The sequence below is a fragment of the Miscanthus floridulus genome, chromosome 8 (assembly GCF_019320115.1).
Source record: "Miscanthus floridulus cultivar M001 chromosome 8, ASM1932011v1, whole genome shotgun sequence".
Lineage (NCBI taxonomy): Eukaryota > Viridiplantae > Streptophyta > Magnoliopsida > Poales > Poaceae > Miscanthus > Miscanthus floridulus.
The window spans coordinates 172,118,536-172,134,926 of NC_089587.1; the positions used below are offsets into that span (position 1 = coordinate 172,118,536).

The 16,391-nt window shown below is 42.3% G+C and overlaps 1 long non-coding RNA gene and 2 pseudogenes across 1 annotated transcript; 2 read left to right on the plus strand and 1 right to left on the minus strand.

Annotated features, from left to right (window-relative positions):
• The first annotated feature begins 722 nt into the window (after positions 1-722).
• Positions 723-2,435, plus strand: LOC136470185 (uncharacterized; annotated as a pseudogene).
• Positions 2,436-8,776: 6,341 nt separating this feature from the next.
• Positions 8,777-9,445, minus strand: LOC136474014 (uncharacterized). The gene is made up of 2 exons (XR_010762827.1): positions 9,346-9,445; positions 8,777-9,020 (listed from the first exon to the last, which is right to left on the minus strand). It is a non-coding gene; the product is annotated as an uncharacterized lncRNA (long non-coding RNA).
• A 2,899-nt stretch (positions 9,446-12,344) lies between these two features.
• On the plus strand, positions 12,345-13,629 carry LOC136475348 (protein FAR1-RELATED SEQUENCE 6-like; annotated as a pseudogene).
• Positions 13,630-16,391: the final 2,762 nt, after the last annotated feature.

A 16,391-nucleotide genomic window follows, 5' to 3' on the forward strand; every position in this document is an offset into this window, starting at 1 on the left:
CAAAACATTTTCTTTGAACTGGTATAACTTTTGAACGATGTATCCATTTTTAATTTCATCTGCACCGATATGTTCTACGTGACGAGACGAATAAAACTAGATCCCACTTATATATGTTTCGAAAAATTTTATTTTAGTAGTAATTTATGTGTAATACTCCCTCCATACCTACAAATAAAGTCGTTTAGGATATGATTGTGTTTACCAAGGAGTGATTAATTAGGGTAGAGTTATGTTAGAGTTTTCCCTATTTGTCCCTAATAAATACGCCTGTGGCTACATTCCATAGAAGAAAGTTCCTGAGTTTTATTGGCTAGCTCAGCTAGTCCCGAGTCCGGTGGTGCTGTGTTTGAAACCCCGCGGACTCGAACTTTTTTGCCTGTGGCTGCTGCTGCCGAATCTTTTTTGCATGGTACTGTTGGCTCGCGCGCCGCTCGCTGTGGAGTGCTGCTGCTGCATGGCGCGCTGCATGCGTTCGTTGCCAAAAATTTTTGAAGCGCGCGCAGTTCGTTTCCAAAATTTTGTTCCTCGCTGTGAAACGTTCGCGTGGCGCGCTTTTTTTTTTGCTGGCGCGCACGACGACCCGGTTTCATCGCTGCGAAACGTTTGGACTGCCTGTTTGCGCCATCTATTTAAAGGCAAGAAACGTTGCTTTCCTTCTTAGCTTCACGTTACCACTGTCCGGTGTTCTTCTTAGCTTCTGTTTTCATCTATCAAATGAAATGGTTGATCCAAGGAATGTTGCCTTTGATCTCAACGTCCGCATAGAAGAAGGTGACGGCAATGCTGGTATTGTGCCTATTGTTACTCAATTTGGATTTTCCTTTTATGATGTTCGTAGCATGCAAATTTCTCATTTTGTTGTTTTCTTATCTTTAGGATTTGATTTGAACCTTCCATTGGATGAATTTGGCGTTGTTGACTTAGGTTACGTTGCAAACGTTGCTGGTAATGCTCTCGGGTTGTTTTTCCTTTCGTTATGCTCTCGGCTAAGTAGATGAATGTTATTCATTTTTTTTTTGTTTTACTAGAACATGTTGTTGAGGTACCGATTGAAGGACATGGCCGAAGGAAGGACATGGCTGAACAACAAACAAAACAAGTGTACCAAGCATTGTTAGCTAGGAGTAAAAATGGGAAACTTGGCAAGAAAGATACAAGCATTGTTGCTGATCGTTTTGGACTCCACATTCAAACTGTACAGCGCTTATGGAAGCGAGGTAAAGACCAACTTGCCAATGACATTCCGGTTGTGGTTGCTAGTCAAAAGAGGGGTAGATGTGGTCGCAAGGCAATCCCTCTAGACTTGGAACAATTGCGTAGCATTCCACTCAAACAAAGAATGACCGTAGAAGATGTGTCTAGCAAACTTGGTATAAGCAAGTCTAGGATTCAAAGGTATTTAAAAAAAGGGTTGCTTAGGCGCCACTCTAGTAGCATCAAACCGTACCTCACTGATACAAACAAGATGACTAGGTTGAAGTGGTGTGTTGATATGGTTGAGCAAGGTTTGGTTGGTGATCCAAGGTTTAAGGATTTTTTTGACTATGTGTTCATTGATGAAAAATGGTTCTACTTATCTCAAAAATCCGAGAAATATTATTTGCTACCCGAGGAAGATGACCCTCATCGCACTTGTAAGAACAAGAACTACATCCCTAGGCTCATGTTCTTGTGTGTTTGTGCTCGGCCAAGGTTTAGGATGGAGAGTGTGTTTTTGATGGCAAAATAGGTTGTTTTCCCTTGGTAACTTATGAACCGGCTGTTAGAAGAAGTCAAAACCGTCTTCGTGGAGAACTAGTGATCAAGCCAATTACTTCAATCACAAGAGATGTGATTAGGGATTTCATGTTAAACAAAGTGCTGCCCGCCATTAGAGCCAAATGGCCTAGAGAAGATGTGAGCAAGCCAATATTCATTCAACAAGATAATGCCCTTTCACATTTAAAATTGGATGATCCTGAGTTTTGTGAGGCTGCTAAGCAAGAAGGCTACGACATAAGACTCATTTGTCAACCACCCAATTCTCTAGATTTTAACATTTTGGACTTGGGTTTTTTTTGGGCTATTCAAGCAATTCAATACAAGAAAGATGCAAAAACAATAGAAAATCTAGTTCCATCCGTCCAACAGGTAAAAAGATCAATTGTTCACATGTTGCAATGTTTATTTAACATGAAAATGTACTCATTCATTGATTTTCTTCAACACATGTTACATAGGCATTCATGGAGTACTCCCCATGGAAAGCAAACAGGATATTTGTAACACTTCAAAGTGTTTTGAAGGAAGCCATGAAGGTTAAAGGGTGCAATAAATTCAAGATACCTCACGTGCACAAGGACAAACTAGAGAGGGAAGATAGGTTGCCACTACAAATTGGATGTGAACTTTCATTGCTTGCTGAAGCCATTGCTACTATCCCTGAAACTTAGAATGATCAAGTTAGTTTATGCAGATTAGAACATTCAAGTACGGAGATGCATGTATCTTAGGTTAAATCATTGTACCTTAATGATCTTTGTTTGCCACTGAGTGAATGTGCTCGTCCAACTTCTTGATAACTTCCTCGGGCAAAATAATGGTCTCACCATCCATTTGAAGTTTGTGCACGTTAGGAATGTAGATCTCACACTCAAACTTCACCTAGTCATACAACATCTATGCTGATAGGTCATAGTCTTCGTGCATGAGTCCACAACGTGCACACCTGCGAGCATTGCGTCGTGCATGGAAGCAAGCTTCTGAGAAGACGCCGCCGACGTGCAATGTGCCGCAGCGAGCACACTGCCTGCCCTCGACGGAGTCCGACACCTCGACGACGGAGACCGGCGCCTCCTGCGGCGCCTTGCTGGAAGCCGACACCTCTACGTAGATGGAGTCCTCGATGGCAGGCTGCACCTCCACGATGGAGTCTGGCACGTAGACGGAAGCCGGTAGCGCCTCGATAGAGTCCTCGACGGAGAGCACTGAATCGACAGAGTCCTTGACGGAGAGCAGCGCCTCGACGTCGTCCATGGCTCGACGGAGTCCTCGACGGAGAGCAGCGAGACGATGCTGTAGATGAAGGCGCGCGGCGAGGCTACGGTAGATGAAGGGGCGTGGCGTTTAAGGGAGGCGTGCGAACAGGCGTCGAGTGAAACAAAGCGGCCATGATTACTGCCGCTGTGCACACTCATGGAACGATAAACATGCGTGGAACGACGGACTCCGTGATTAATGTAGGGGCAAACGCGTCCATAACCACGACCGCGCGGCCAAGACGACAAACTTTGCGAAATCGGTGGTGTGAGCCAGGACGACTTCCTTTGTAGGTATGGAGGGAGTATATGCTAAGAGATTTATCAAAGGAGTTGCTATTGTGTAATACTAAAGTTGTTACTTCAAAAATATACTAAAGTTTTTGCCACATCGGTGTTATCATGGGAATAAAATAAAATTGTTATATAGTATTGTCGGTGTTTTCGCACCACCGATGAGTAAATTTGTATTTGCGCGTCTTGCTCGGATGGTGTGCTCGGAAGACATAAGGATTTATACTGGTTCGGGTGAAACGTCCCTACGTCTAGTTCACTGCTGCTCATGTTACCGGCACTTGGTTTGCAGTAGGGGCTATGAAACATGTGAGAGAGGGAGAGGATCCTAAGTCTCTGGTGGAAGGAGTGAACAGATACTGAGAGCTTGCTTGCTGCTCAGCCGTGTGCTCGTGTCATGCGCTTGTGTTCTGATTTTGTCCGGGTCTTCATCGTGGGGCGCCCTGCTTTCCCTTTTATAGGCGAAGGAAAAGCGTAGGTTACAGTAGAGGAAAAGAAGAAGAACGAGAGAGAAGAAGGCTTCCAGGATTGTCGGGTCCTTCTCTTTCATGCGAGTCCCGCCGATCCTATAGATGTCAACAGGGACGGCTCCACATCGTGGCTATGTTCGTCACTAGCGCCGTGCACAGGCGTCATTTGCCGGTCATGGTGTTCCATTCCATCTCGACGGATGTCGTGGTGAAGTGACGCGTCTGTCAGTGTCCGTACGAGGGTTAGATAGAACAGCACTGGCACACCCGACACTATTCTCAATGTGAATCCTCATGTATGGCCCGTCATGGCCACTGATTACATCGAGGCATGCCAGTCTCTTCCCTAATGTTAGAGTTTTGACCCAGGGCCATACGCTTGGACCTGGAGTGGTTGGTGGCGGTATGGGTCCTAGTCAAACAAGACGGAAACCGCGTCCTTGGGGTCGGTGAGACGGAGCCCGTGACTTTGGGTGAGACGGAAACCGCGTCCTTGGGGTCGGGCGAGATAGAACCTACGGCCTTAGGGTCGGGCGAGATGGAGCCCGCGGCCTTGGGGTCGGACGAGATGGAGCCCGCACCCAAAGGGTCGAGCGAGACGGAGCCCGTGGCCTCGAGGTCGGGCGAGACGGAGCCCGCGGTCTTGGGGTCAGATGAGATGGAGCCCGCACCCATGGGGTTGGGCAAGACGGAGCCCACGGCCTCGAGGTTGAGCGAGACGGAGCTCGCGGCCTTGGGGTCAGGCGAGACCTTTTAATACGTCTTGCTCCATCCGGGGCAGTCAGCATGGACACTAACTTCCTTGCTTTGGGTATCCCTAATATCGATACCCGACAAGTATTTAAATAGAGGTACTAACCCCTTAAGAGACTAACGGACCAAAAGAAGATAAGTTGCAACTTTGAGGGGTAAATTATTAAAATAAACATTGCATAAGCTATCAATTAGGGGGCAAGTTATTATAAAACACGTTTAAAAAGCCAGAAAACATGACTTGCTGCCAACTATGGGCATTTATTAAAAAATGAGGGTAGCGATACAAAACAAGACAATCTATAATCTAGAGGCAAATTGTTAGAACAAGCATTGCATAAGCTATCAACTAGAGGAGCGAGTTATTATAAAACACACTATATAAGCCGGAAAACATGACTAGCTAAAAATTAGAGGGACATTTATTAAAAAGACAAGAGTAACAACCTCAAAATAAGATAAGTTGCACCTTGAGGTGCTAATTATTAGAAGAAGCATTGCATAAGGTGTCAACTTAGAGGGTAAGTTATTATACGACTAATATATAGGATTTAGAAATGCATTCGAACCTAAAAGGGTGATCGAGAACTGAAACTAAAAAAACATGAATGACAACTGAAACTAAAAAAATTGAAAAAAAAAAGCTCTACTGAAAACTGAAACTGTATGGCAAATTCTTTTATGGCAACATATGTATGCAATGGCTACTCTTTTTGTAACAACTTGTATATTGTAGGCGAGGCAAATAATATGCAGGATTTATGAAGACATTAAAACCTAAAAGTGTGACTAAAATTTGAAACTATTTTTTTTTTAAAGAAAGACTGAAAAATCTGAAATCTGAAATAAAAAAACAAGACTGAAAAATGAAACTAAAAAACTGAATAAAAAAGTCTGAAAACTAAAACTAAAACTAAAAAACATTAAAAAAACATGTCTGAATACTGAAACCAAAACTGAAAAAAAAAACAAGACTGAAAACCAAAACTGAGGACAAATTCTTCTGTGTCAACTTATGTGTGCAATACTATTCTTTTATAGCAATTTATATATTATAGGTGAGGCAACTAATATACAGGTTTTAGAAAAGACATTTGAACCTTAAAGAGTGACTGTGAAACTAAAAAAGTTCAAAAAAAGACTGGAAAATGAAACTAAAAAAAACTGAAAGTACTAACTGAAATTGAAAAAACTAAAATTACAAAATTAAATTGATAACTGAAATTAGAAAATGAAAATAAAAACCATAACATAAAACTAAAACTAAAATTGACAACCAGAAAATGACAATTTTAGTTCTTGAAAACTAAAGTAGACACTACAAGCTGCATGACCTTGTATGTGGCAAGTTTAATTACGAGGAATGTAGCAAATTATATTTGGAGCAAGTGGCGAGATGTCGTGAAATGACAAATTCTGAGATTTATGACTTCCAAACACATGAAAGTTTAAACTGGAATTAAAAGAAAATATAAAATAAGATAATCTGCAACCTAAGAGGCAAATTAATAAAATAAGCATTGCATAAGATGACAACTGGGTAATTATTAAAAATGACAACATAGCTAATTGACTTGTTTTACAAATTGAAATTAGAAATTAAAAATGAAATTACTAACTGAAATTACAGAACTGAAATTAAAACTAAAAAACAAAATGAAATTGAAAACTAAAATTAAAAAATAAAATTACAAACTAAAATGGCAAAATTGAAATTACAGAATGAAATTGAAAACTAAAACTAGATTGTGAAATTACAAAATGAAATTGAAAACTGAAATTATAAACTGAAATTACATTCTGAAATTGCAAAACTAAAATTACAACTAAATTGGTCAATTACACGTTTCTTCGATATCCCATAACAAAATTCGCCTATAAAGAACCCTTTATAAGTGGGACGTATAGATGGTATTGGTATCTACGAACTATTATGGTGGAGGAAGTAGGGAAGGCTGGAAGCAGGAAGGAGTTAGAGAATTGTTCGTCATCGGCCGCCTGCTGCTCTTGCGAAAGAGACTGACGTCTGAGATGATCCATCACCATCGATCCAAGTGAAGGTCACCCACCCTATCAATCCAAGTCGGCAGGCAGCTACGTGTGCACATCACCCACTTCAATGGAGCAGTAGGAGCACACCAATCCAGCAAGAGTAATGTACTTCGTAGTAAAATTCACTGTAAACTAATCCCCATGAATAAAATCCACGTCGGCTCGGTCAACAGCAAAAATAGAAGCAAGCACAACCAACCCGGGATTGGCCTGCAACTACACATTGCCAAGTCTGACCACCGATACGATACGACGCCTAATTTGTAATTTGTTCTCCGTCCGTCTGTTTCTCTTCTGCAGCTCGCCACTCAGTCAATTAGTCAGTCTGTCTATCACTGTCTCTTCTTACGTGATGCTAGCATCAATAATGAAAACTTAGTGGAAGGTAATGTCAAAAGCATTTGAGTAGTTTGCCACAACAAGAAAACTGAATTAAATTACATTTTTAAATAACTTGCCACAAAGCATGATGCTAGCATCAACATTTTGAACAAGCGGCTAGTTATCGTAAAAATGTATGGCAACTCGAATGTCAAATTCTGATAATTACGAGATGACTTCCTCATGCCGTCAAACAAAATTTAAAATAAAAAATAAAAAAACATGATGCGATAAATGATATTGATCGAAGTTCATAACAAAGGGTTCTATAGGTAGAGACATGTACAAAAGCATTACAAGTAAGATGAGGAGCCAAGTGGCTAACAATGTGCCACATGCCTGGCCAAGTAAGAGGAGCAACACTACTTATGAACATTGACCAAGAGCCAAGTGCCTGACGATGACCAAGTGAAAGTGCTTTACAAGTATAGATGGAGGAATTAAAGGAAATAAAAAATAAAATGAAGAAAACAAAAAAAAAAATCAGCAGAGAAAAAGGACAAAAGAACTAAAATCTAACGGAAACATCTCTAAACAAAATAATGGAAATATCATTGAACTAAAAGGGAAACTGAAAAAAAACTCATAACTCAATAAAATGTAACTAAAAGAACACTATAAGATGCATGATCTTGTGTGTGGCAAGTTTAATTTTAAAGTATGTAGCAAGTTATATTTTGAGCAAGTGTCAAAATATCGTGAAATGACAAATTCTGAGAATTATGAGTTCCAAACATATGAAAATTTACATGGAAATTAAAAGAATTAATGAAATAAAAAAATTAAATGAGACTAAAAGGATTGAATAACTGCATCTCAAAACTCATAGCACTGAAACTAGAAGGAACAAACTGAAATGTCAAGTTTCCAAGTGAAGCAGATATTTGCCCGACTAAAAACCTCGGATTTGCAAGGTCAAGATTAGTGACATGACGAACTCCTCGTCGTGCACATGACACCTTCCCAATTGCAGAAATGAGTGCTGTCATTCCAAGAAACCAATGCTTGTTGTGGATCCAAACTGATCGGCTTCTTGAATTCAAGCAGCGACAGTCTATCTGTTTGGTTCCTAGGAGTGGTGTTGCAGGTGACAATATGGACGCTGCAAACCGCGAGCACTAGCACAAACCGTCCAGGTGCAGTAGCCTCCATTTTGATAATAAGCAGGTGGGTGAAAAATTCAGAAGTGGGGAATTCCAGCGGCTTCAACTTTCTGTCATGTTACATCAAAAGAACTAAGTATAAACTAAACCACTTAGAAAATAACCGTATAATCTGCAACCTAGGAGGCAAGCATCGCATAAGCTGCCAAAAGGGTAAATTATTAAATAGGAAACAAAAACTAAAACCGAAATGACAACATAGCTACCAAAAAAATGAAACTGAAAATTGACAACTAGAAAATTTAAATGAAATTTATATGCAGCAACTTATCATGAAAATCAAAACTGAACCTAAACCTGAACCTTTACTCAGTAGACAGGAGTAAGACTAATAAACTGAACTAAACCTGAACCAGAACCTAATTGCTGCAACTAAATAGTACTGAACCTGACGGAGACTGAAAACTAAAATGTAAAACTGAACTTCTATCCAAAAAAGCAACAAGAGCATGTACTAAAAGCAGGAACTTAACTTATACTGAAACTGAACTGATGATAGAAAGATAACCGTATAACCTGCAACCTAGGAGGCAAGTATTGCATAAGCTGTCAAAAGGGTAAATTATTAAATAACAAACAAAAATTAAAACTGAAAATGACAATATAGCCAAAAAAATGAAACTGAAAATTGACAGCTAGAAAATTTAAATGAAATTTATATGTAGCAAATTATCATGAAAAACAAAAAATAAAACATAAGACTACAACTGAAATTGACAACCAGAAAATTGAACTGAAATTGACAATTTTAGTTCCTAAAGACTAAAGTAGACAAAATGAAAAAAAAAATGAAACACAATTTCTTCGTGCGCATCTTCAGTCTGCTCTTGCAGTCTCTGCCTCATTTCAGCCAACTCATTGTCCTGCTCGAGAAACGCCTGCCTAGCCTGTCGACGAACAGCATTACATTACAAGTCTGCAACAAACAAGTAACAAGAGCAAAATACATGGAGAATGACTCCATGGACACTGTCCAATCAGTTCAAGGACAGGCGTAGCCAAGATTTGGGAATGCGGGTTTCTCTCTTCTCTACATCCCAAGCACAACCAAAGGTTGGGAAAACGAATCCGATCTTCCCAATTGAGGACCGACAAGAGAATCGCCAAGATCCGTTGATAATCGAATGATAGAGGGCACAACAGGGGATCCGAGCAATTTGCAAGGAATCGAGCAAGGAGCCCGCTTACAAATGCAAAGATGATATAACTTACCCTGGCGAGCATGAGCAACGGAATGGTCAAGTGCGAGCAAGAAGATGGCCACGATGACCATGAGAACAGTTGAAGAGGCCCCTCTGGAACCCATGCCGATTAAGGATGGCAACGGGTCGGGTTCGGATCGGGTGGAGTCTCCGTGCACCCAAAATCGAAACCCGAAATCAAAACCCGAATCCGCCCCGAAAACCGATTCGGATGGAAATCCATCACCAAAACCAAATCCGCGGATACCCGAAACCCGAACGGATACCCGAAACCCGAATGGATACCCGAAACCCGTAGATATATATACACATATTCACATGTATAAACAAGAGGCAACAAATAATAAATATTTTCATGAGTCAACTTTAAATAAATTTAATAATCTAAGTAAACAAATTATTATTAGTATATTATAAAACATGAGTTTTAATTCCAAATGATTTATTTCAGATATCCATTGGATATCCACGGGTGGAAAACCAAACCCGAAACCGAACCCGATTGGTTTCGGGGCCCCGAACCCGAAAACCGTGAGTGAAAAACCATCCCCAAACCCAAACCTACAGAACCCGAAACCCACGGATATCCGCCCCAAACCCGATCCGTTGCCATCCTTAATGCCGATCCGTGTATGGACACCACTACAACCACTCAAATTCCAAATTGAGGTCACCCTCAAGCTTAATGAAAATGAGGTGAGGGGGCGATGTAGGACGGTCTTCATAGAAGGGAGGAGCCACGATGCCTTTTTGTTATGTTATATAGTCAGGCAGTCAGCTCGAGATCGATTGGTGGTCAAAGCTGAAGCTCGCGAGATCTCTTACACCACTTATATATAATTATGCATACAAGTGCTTTTGCCTATTGACCATAAGGTCAAACCGGAAAAGTTACTGCAATGACGACGACCAGGGGCGGATCCAGCAGTGGGGTGGGGGGGGGGGGCTCAAGCCCCCCCTACCCAAACCGAAGCAGTGCAAATTACTGTAGAGCCCCTATGAATTTTTAGGCAAAGTTCTATAGTGTAGGGGGGCTGAGACTTAAGATCGAGCAGCAGTGTTGTTCAGTCCCCCCTAAAATATTTCCTGGATCCGCCGCTGACGACGACGATAGGAACTGGAAGAGACGCAGACCAAATTTCAGTTCTTTTTGGGCAGCACGAACTTGAAACCTTCCTTCACCTGCATGTGAGGTAAACCTGTCGTTGGATATTCGAATCCATTCCCCAAATCGGGTATGGGTAAATCTCCTGGTAAGGGTTATTTAGATTCTTGCCATTACAATTTCTCAAGTTTTGAAGAACGTCGTTACTATTCTTCTTATTGGAAACTTGCCATTACTATTATGCTTCCCCCTCACCCTTGCCCTTTTCTACGTCTGGAGCGTAGCTAAGCCCACCTGCAGGTGCCGTATTTCCGTATAGGCCCGTATTGCCCCTGTATGAGAGGATAAGGCTGAGCAGCATGCCCCCGTTCTTCTCTGCCGCCCCCATTCTTCTCTCGCACTCTTCCTCATTCTTCCCGCTTCTCTTCCGCACGCCCGCGCCACCGTCCATTCTTCTCCCTTCATCCCTCCGACCAAACCCTAACCCTAGCTCTTTCCACGGCGAACCATGCGTGAGCGGTGGCGGCGAATCGAGGCGTGGTTGGCGGCGGCGATTGGAGGTGGTGGCGACGAAGACAAACCCTAACCTCGCGTCCACTGGAGGCGATGGAGGCACCCTGATGGCGGGGAGCTCAGGCTTAGCGCCTCCGTGCGCGTCCACTACTCCGGCGACGATGGAGGACAATGGTAGCAGGTACCCTTTCTGCATCCTTCGTCTCCATGTGGTCAACACAGTTGACGATTAGTTGCTATTCTGATGATTTGTGCATGTATACACTTTGATTTGGGGATGAATTTACTACTTCTTAGGGCTGTGATGTTTGCGCTAGAGGTTAAAGTCAAAGCTTTTGCTTCCAAAGACTCAACTGATAGGAAATCATACACAAAAGGCCGAGTGTTTAAGTAGGATGTGGGGTATGGGTCACTGACACTAGACTTCTTGTTGAAACATCTGGCAACTGAAATGAATCTGTACACTAACCAAACACCCACTGTTTGGTTCTTTGACAAAAGATTGAATGAGGATGTCAGACTAGTTGATGAGATACAGATGGTTGATTTGTTTGAAATGCATAAGGAGGAGATGACCTGCCAGGTTATAGTAGGTGTATTTGATAGTTCAATTTGTGTGGACCATGAATTTGATGCACTAGAGCCTCTCTGTGTGGTTCCTCCTGATGATGCAGCAGAATTAGGCACTCATGATGCTAACATGCCTAAACAATCCAGTAGTGGTGGTACTGAGCCAACAACCTTGCCATGTGTTGCTCCTGAGAATCCAGAGGTGGCTGATGAGTTAGAGCCAGATAGAGAGGCAGATAGAGAGCCAGATATCTTTGATAACGATGAAGAATACGTGGGACTTGATGATGAGGCCATGTATGATGAAGCTCCACTTACTGAGTTTGCGCAACCACAACCATTTGACAATGCTAACACTCATGCTACTGCTGATCCATCTGACGACTTTGTCCATGTTGAGGCAGAGGTGGATGATGCTAATCCTCTGGAGATAAATGTATTGCATGACCCTGAGAACTCAAAGATTGTGAAGGGGGAGCTGTTTCCTGGTATCATTGCATTCAGGAAAGCATTAAGACATTATGCTGTGAAGACTAGGTTTAAACTTGCTCCTGGTTACAAAACTGACAAGCAAAGGTTCATAGCAAAGTGCGCTGCTGAGGGATGCCCTTGGCCATACATGCTTCCACCATTTTTTATAAGAAAACTATACAAGTACATTTCTTTCATATTTGTGATGTATCATTATCTCTGTTAACATTTATTTTTTGATTTTTGATGTATTATTTTCTGTTAACATTTTCTTTTACCCTATGCAATTGTAGATCAAAAAGCTTCCTGCTGATCACAATTGTCCTACCACCAAGCTAAAAGAAGGTAAAATGGCCGGTTAGGGATGGTGTGCAGATAGGATTGGAGATTGGGTTAAGAAGAACCCAACAAAGGGAGCAAAGGAGGCAAAGAAAAAATTAGAGGGTGACTTTGAAATAAAGTTGAAGTACTCAAAAGCTTGGTCTGGTTTGAAGGTAGCCTTGGATCAGATACATGGTAAGTATGAGGAAAGCTTTCAACTTCTTTTCAATTGGGCTGCACAACTAGAAATAAGTTCACCTGGAAGTAGAGTACAAATAGAGTTGGAGAAGATTGGTAAGAAGAATAGGTTCAAGAGGGTTTTTGTTGCTTTGAAGCCATGCATTGATGGATTCCTAGCTGGTTGTAGACCCTTTTATAGGAGTAGATGCATCTTTTTCTAAATGGAAAGTATACTGGACAGTTGCCTTCAACAACAGGTGTTGATGGGCATAACTGGTTGTACCATATTGCATTTGGTGTGTTTCACTCAGAGACCGAGGACAACTGGAAGTGGTTCTTAGAGAATTTGCACAGTGTCATAGGAGACCCACCATGACTAGTAATATGTAGTGATGCTTGTAAAGGGTTAGAGAAAGCTGTGGGGGCTGTTTTCCCATAGGCTGAAAATAAGGAGTGCACAAGGCACATGTACAATAACTTCATGAAACACTACTCAGGGGATGTTTTCACCGACCATCTGTATCCTGCTACAAGGAACTACATAGAAGGCATGTTTAGGTGGCATATGAAGAAAATCTTTGAGTTTGCTCCAGCTGCTATTGACTATCTTCAGGAGCATCATCCTAGGATATGGTACAGATGTGGCTTCTCTGAGGAAAGTAAATGTGATTATTTAATTAATAATGTCTCTGAGAGCTTCAATGCTCATATCAAGGACTGCATATCCATGAGTTAGTTAATAGGATAAGAGAGGTGATAATGGAGAAAAGGTACATAAGGAAGAAGATTGCACAGAAATGGGGAGATGGAATCCTTCCTGTTGTCATGAAGGACTTGAACCTTATAAGCAAAAATCTAAAAGTTGTGAAGGTTAAAGTCAGTGATGATGAATTTGCAGAGGTAACACTGCTAGATGATTGGAATAACCATAAATGACACACAACTGGTCTTAAGAATCAGAAGTGTTCATGCAGGGAATGGCAGGTAACTAGCAAGCCATGCAAGCATGCCTTGGCTTGGATCTTGTCCAATAGAGGTATGTAGGTAGCTGACTTTGTGCATGATTATTACTCTATTGCTAAGTTCAGAGCTACCTATGAAGGTAGAGTAGAACCAATGCCAGACAGATCCTAATGGCCAAAAATTGATCTTGGGTACAAGGTTTTCCCACCATTACTAGGAAGAGCAGTAGGTCGGCCAAAGGTTGTGAGGCAAAGAGGGTGCCTAGAGAAAAGGGCCAACAAAAAGAAAGTTAGATATAAAAGGTGTGGAGGTTTTGGCCACTTATCCAAAACTTACAAGCTTAAAATGGTTGGAGATGATGGTGAGACTACTAGCACAAATAAAATGTTAACATTAATTTCACTGATCTTCTGTCATTTGTATTCTTTTCATTTATCATGGCACATAACTGGAATATGTGTGTACACAGGAAGAGACCACAAGATGATACTGCTGGACCATCGAAGGTGAAGAAGAATAAAACACCAAAGAAGAAGAAAATCCCTAAGAAGAAAAAAAAACACCACTGAAAAAGAAGCAGTATTGTGATGGCCTTTGAACTTATTTTGTAGTCTCTGGTAATGTAATGCCTGCGATGGCCTTTTGTGATGGCCTGTGAATTTCAGGTTGCCTGTAACGCTTGGAAACTACAACAAGCTGAATTGATGAATTTCTGGACGCCTGTAATGCTTAGTTTAGATATAGGATGCATGTCATGGCCTTTGAACTGGATGCACTGCTAGTGGCCTATTTTCTAGATGTCGAATTACTAAATGTCTAGAATGCTTGAGTACTTGAACAAGATGAAATGCTACTGTCATTAATATTGTCAGTATGCTGTTGCCATTTTCAGTATGCCTGTGAATTCATGTTGTCAATATGCTTTGCTGGGCACTTCAAATTATTTGAAAAACTTTTAGATTCCATTCATCAACTTCAGGCACTGGTACATTCAACAGATAATAAAAGTTTACAACAGCTAAGACCAACAGAAGCTACATTGCATACAATTCACTACTTCCAAAGTTTGCTCATAAGACAACCAATAGCTACACCTACACAGACTGCTGCTATAACAACATAATCCATCTTGATCTTCTGAACTTGCGACTTCACCACCGAAAGATCAGTCACAATAGTGTCAAGTTTCTGCTTCATTTCATTGAGTTCTAGCTTCAGGTCCAAAATGAGGTCGACAGACCCATGTCCACCTTCTCCTGAACTCAAATGGCTCACCTTCTTCGATCGATTCTGCTGCTGCTGCTCTGGGTTGCGTAAGAATGCATCATACTGCGCCTCGGACATTATGATGACACATGTTGTTGGGTCACCCTGCATCCCACAAAAACCTAGCCGCATGAAAAACATCTAAGAAACTCCAAAGTGAACACAAATTGACTTACTTTGATGTTATTTGGGCACTTGACGAAGGCCTTGCCATAAGTGGCACGTTGTTTTGCTTCTAATTTGTACCAACTGAACTCAGCAATCCGGGCACTCTACGAGTGGGTGCAGCGGCGGGCTCTTGATCCCCCAGTCTGCCGAGCTGGAGCTGGCCGCCGCCGCTCCACTAACCTAGCTTCCACTCATCTGTGGCAATGGCAGGTGGCGCGAGCATCGACGGCGAGATGTGCAGAAGGCGACGTCGGCAATGGCGGGTGGCATGGGCGTGCGACAGAGAAGGGGGGAGAATGAGGAAGAGTGCGAGAGAAGAACGGGGGCAGCAGAAAAGAACGGGGCGTGATGCTCAGCCTTATCCTCTCGTACAGGGGCAATACGGGCCCATACGAAAATACGGCACCTGCAGGTGGGCCTAGCTACACTCCAGACGTAGAAAAGGGCAAGGGTGAGGGGGAAGCAGAATATTAATGGCAAGTTTCCAATAAGAAGAATAATAATGACGTTCTTCAAAACTTGAGAAATTGTAATAGCAAGAATCTAAATAACCCTTAATCCATCGGGTACCAGGAGATTTACCCATACCCGACCCGAATTAGACGGGTATGAATTTGGGGAATGGATTCGAATATCCAACGACAGGTTTACCTCACATGCAGGTGAAGGATGGTTTCAAGTTCGTGCTGCCCAAAAAGAACTGAAATTTGGTCTGCGTCTCTTCCGGTTCCTATCGTCGTCGTCATTGCAGTAACTTTTCCGGTTTGACCTTATGGTTAATAGGCAAAAGCACAAACGCGTGGCTGGTAGATCCTACTGGCGATGCCTCTTACGGCATCCGAGGGTTTTTGAACCCCAATGGACTGGCTTCCCTTTGTGATTGTCAGGGTTCTGCTTTTCCTAGAGATAAATTCTCAGCATGTTCAGACCTGGAGTACTTCGTATGCCGTTTGTACAAGGATTCCTTTCTGGGGTTCTATGAAATATAAATGCTCGCTCGAGCAGCGGGGTTTGGTCAAAATCTTACTGAGCTGCGGCGATTCAAGAAGACCTTCGTGCCGATCCTTTGTGTAATAAAAGTGGCCTCATTTTTCTTGGTCTTGTTGGGATCCGGGAACCGGCCGACTGTCGATCAACTGCGCTTTCTGTGCGATTCCTGACTGTCAATTTTAAAACCCTCATTAGTAGCTTAGGACGATCTTGGTCCTTAACGACCCTGATGCGAGACGGCTTTTTATTTTTTATTTTTTGAAACTGAGACGGCTTTTTATTAATCGGGCACCTGTAGACGTGCCTGGTGTACGTACGCACAGTCACGCTGCCCGCACCGTCTCGCCCGTGGCATCAGCAATTTGGCAGGGCGCCCGGCCAACAGGGAGCTCTACTCCCGAAGCCTGGCCGCGCACGCGGGCGCACAGAGTCCACACATGCCGCGCCAGTGCGTGCACCGTGCGTGGCGTGGTGCCTCATGTCATGGTACAAGTGCGGTGCAAAGAAAC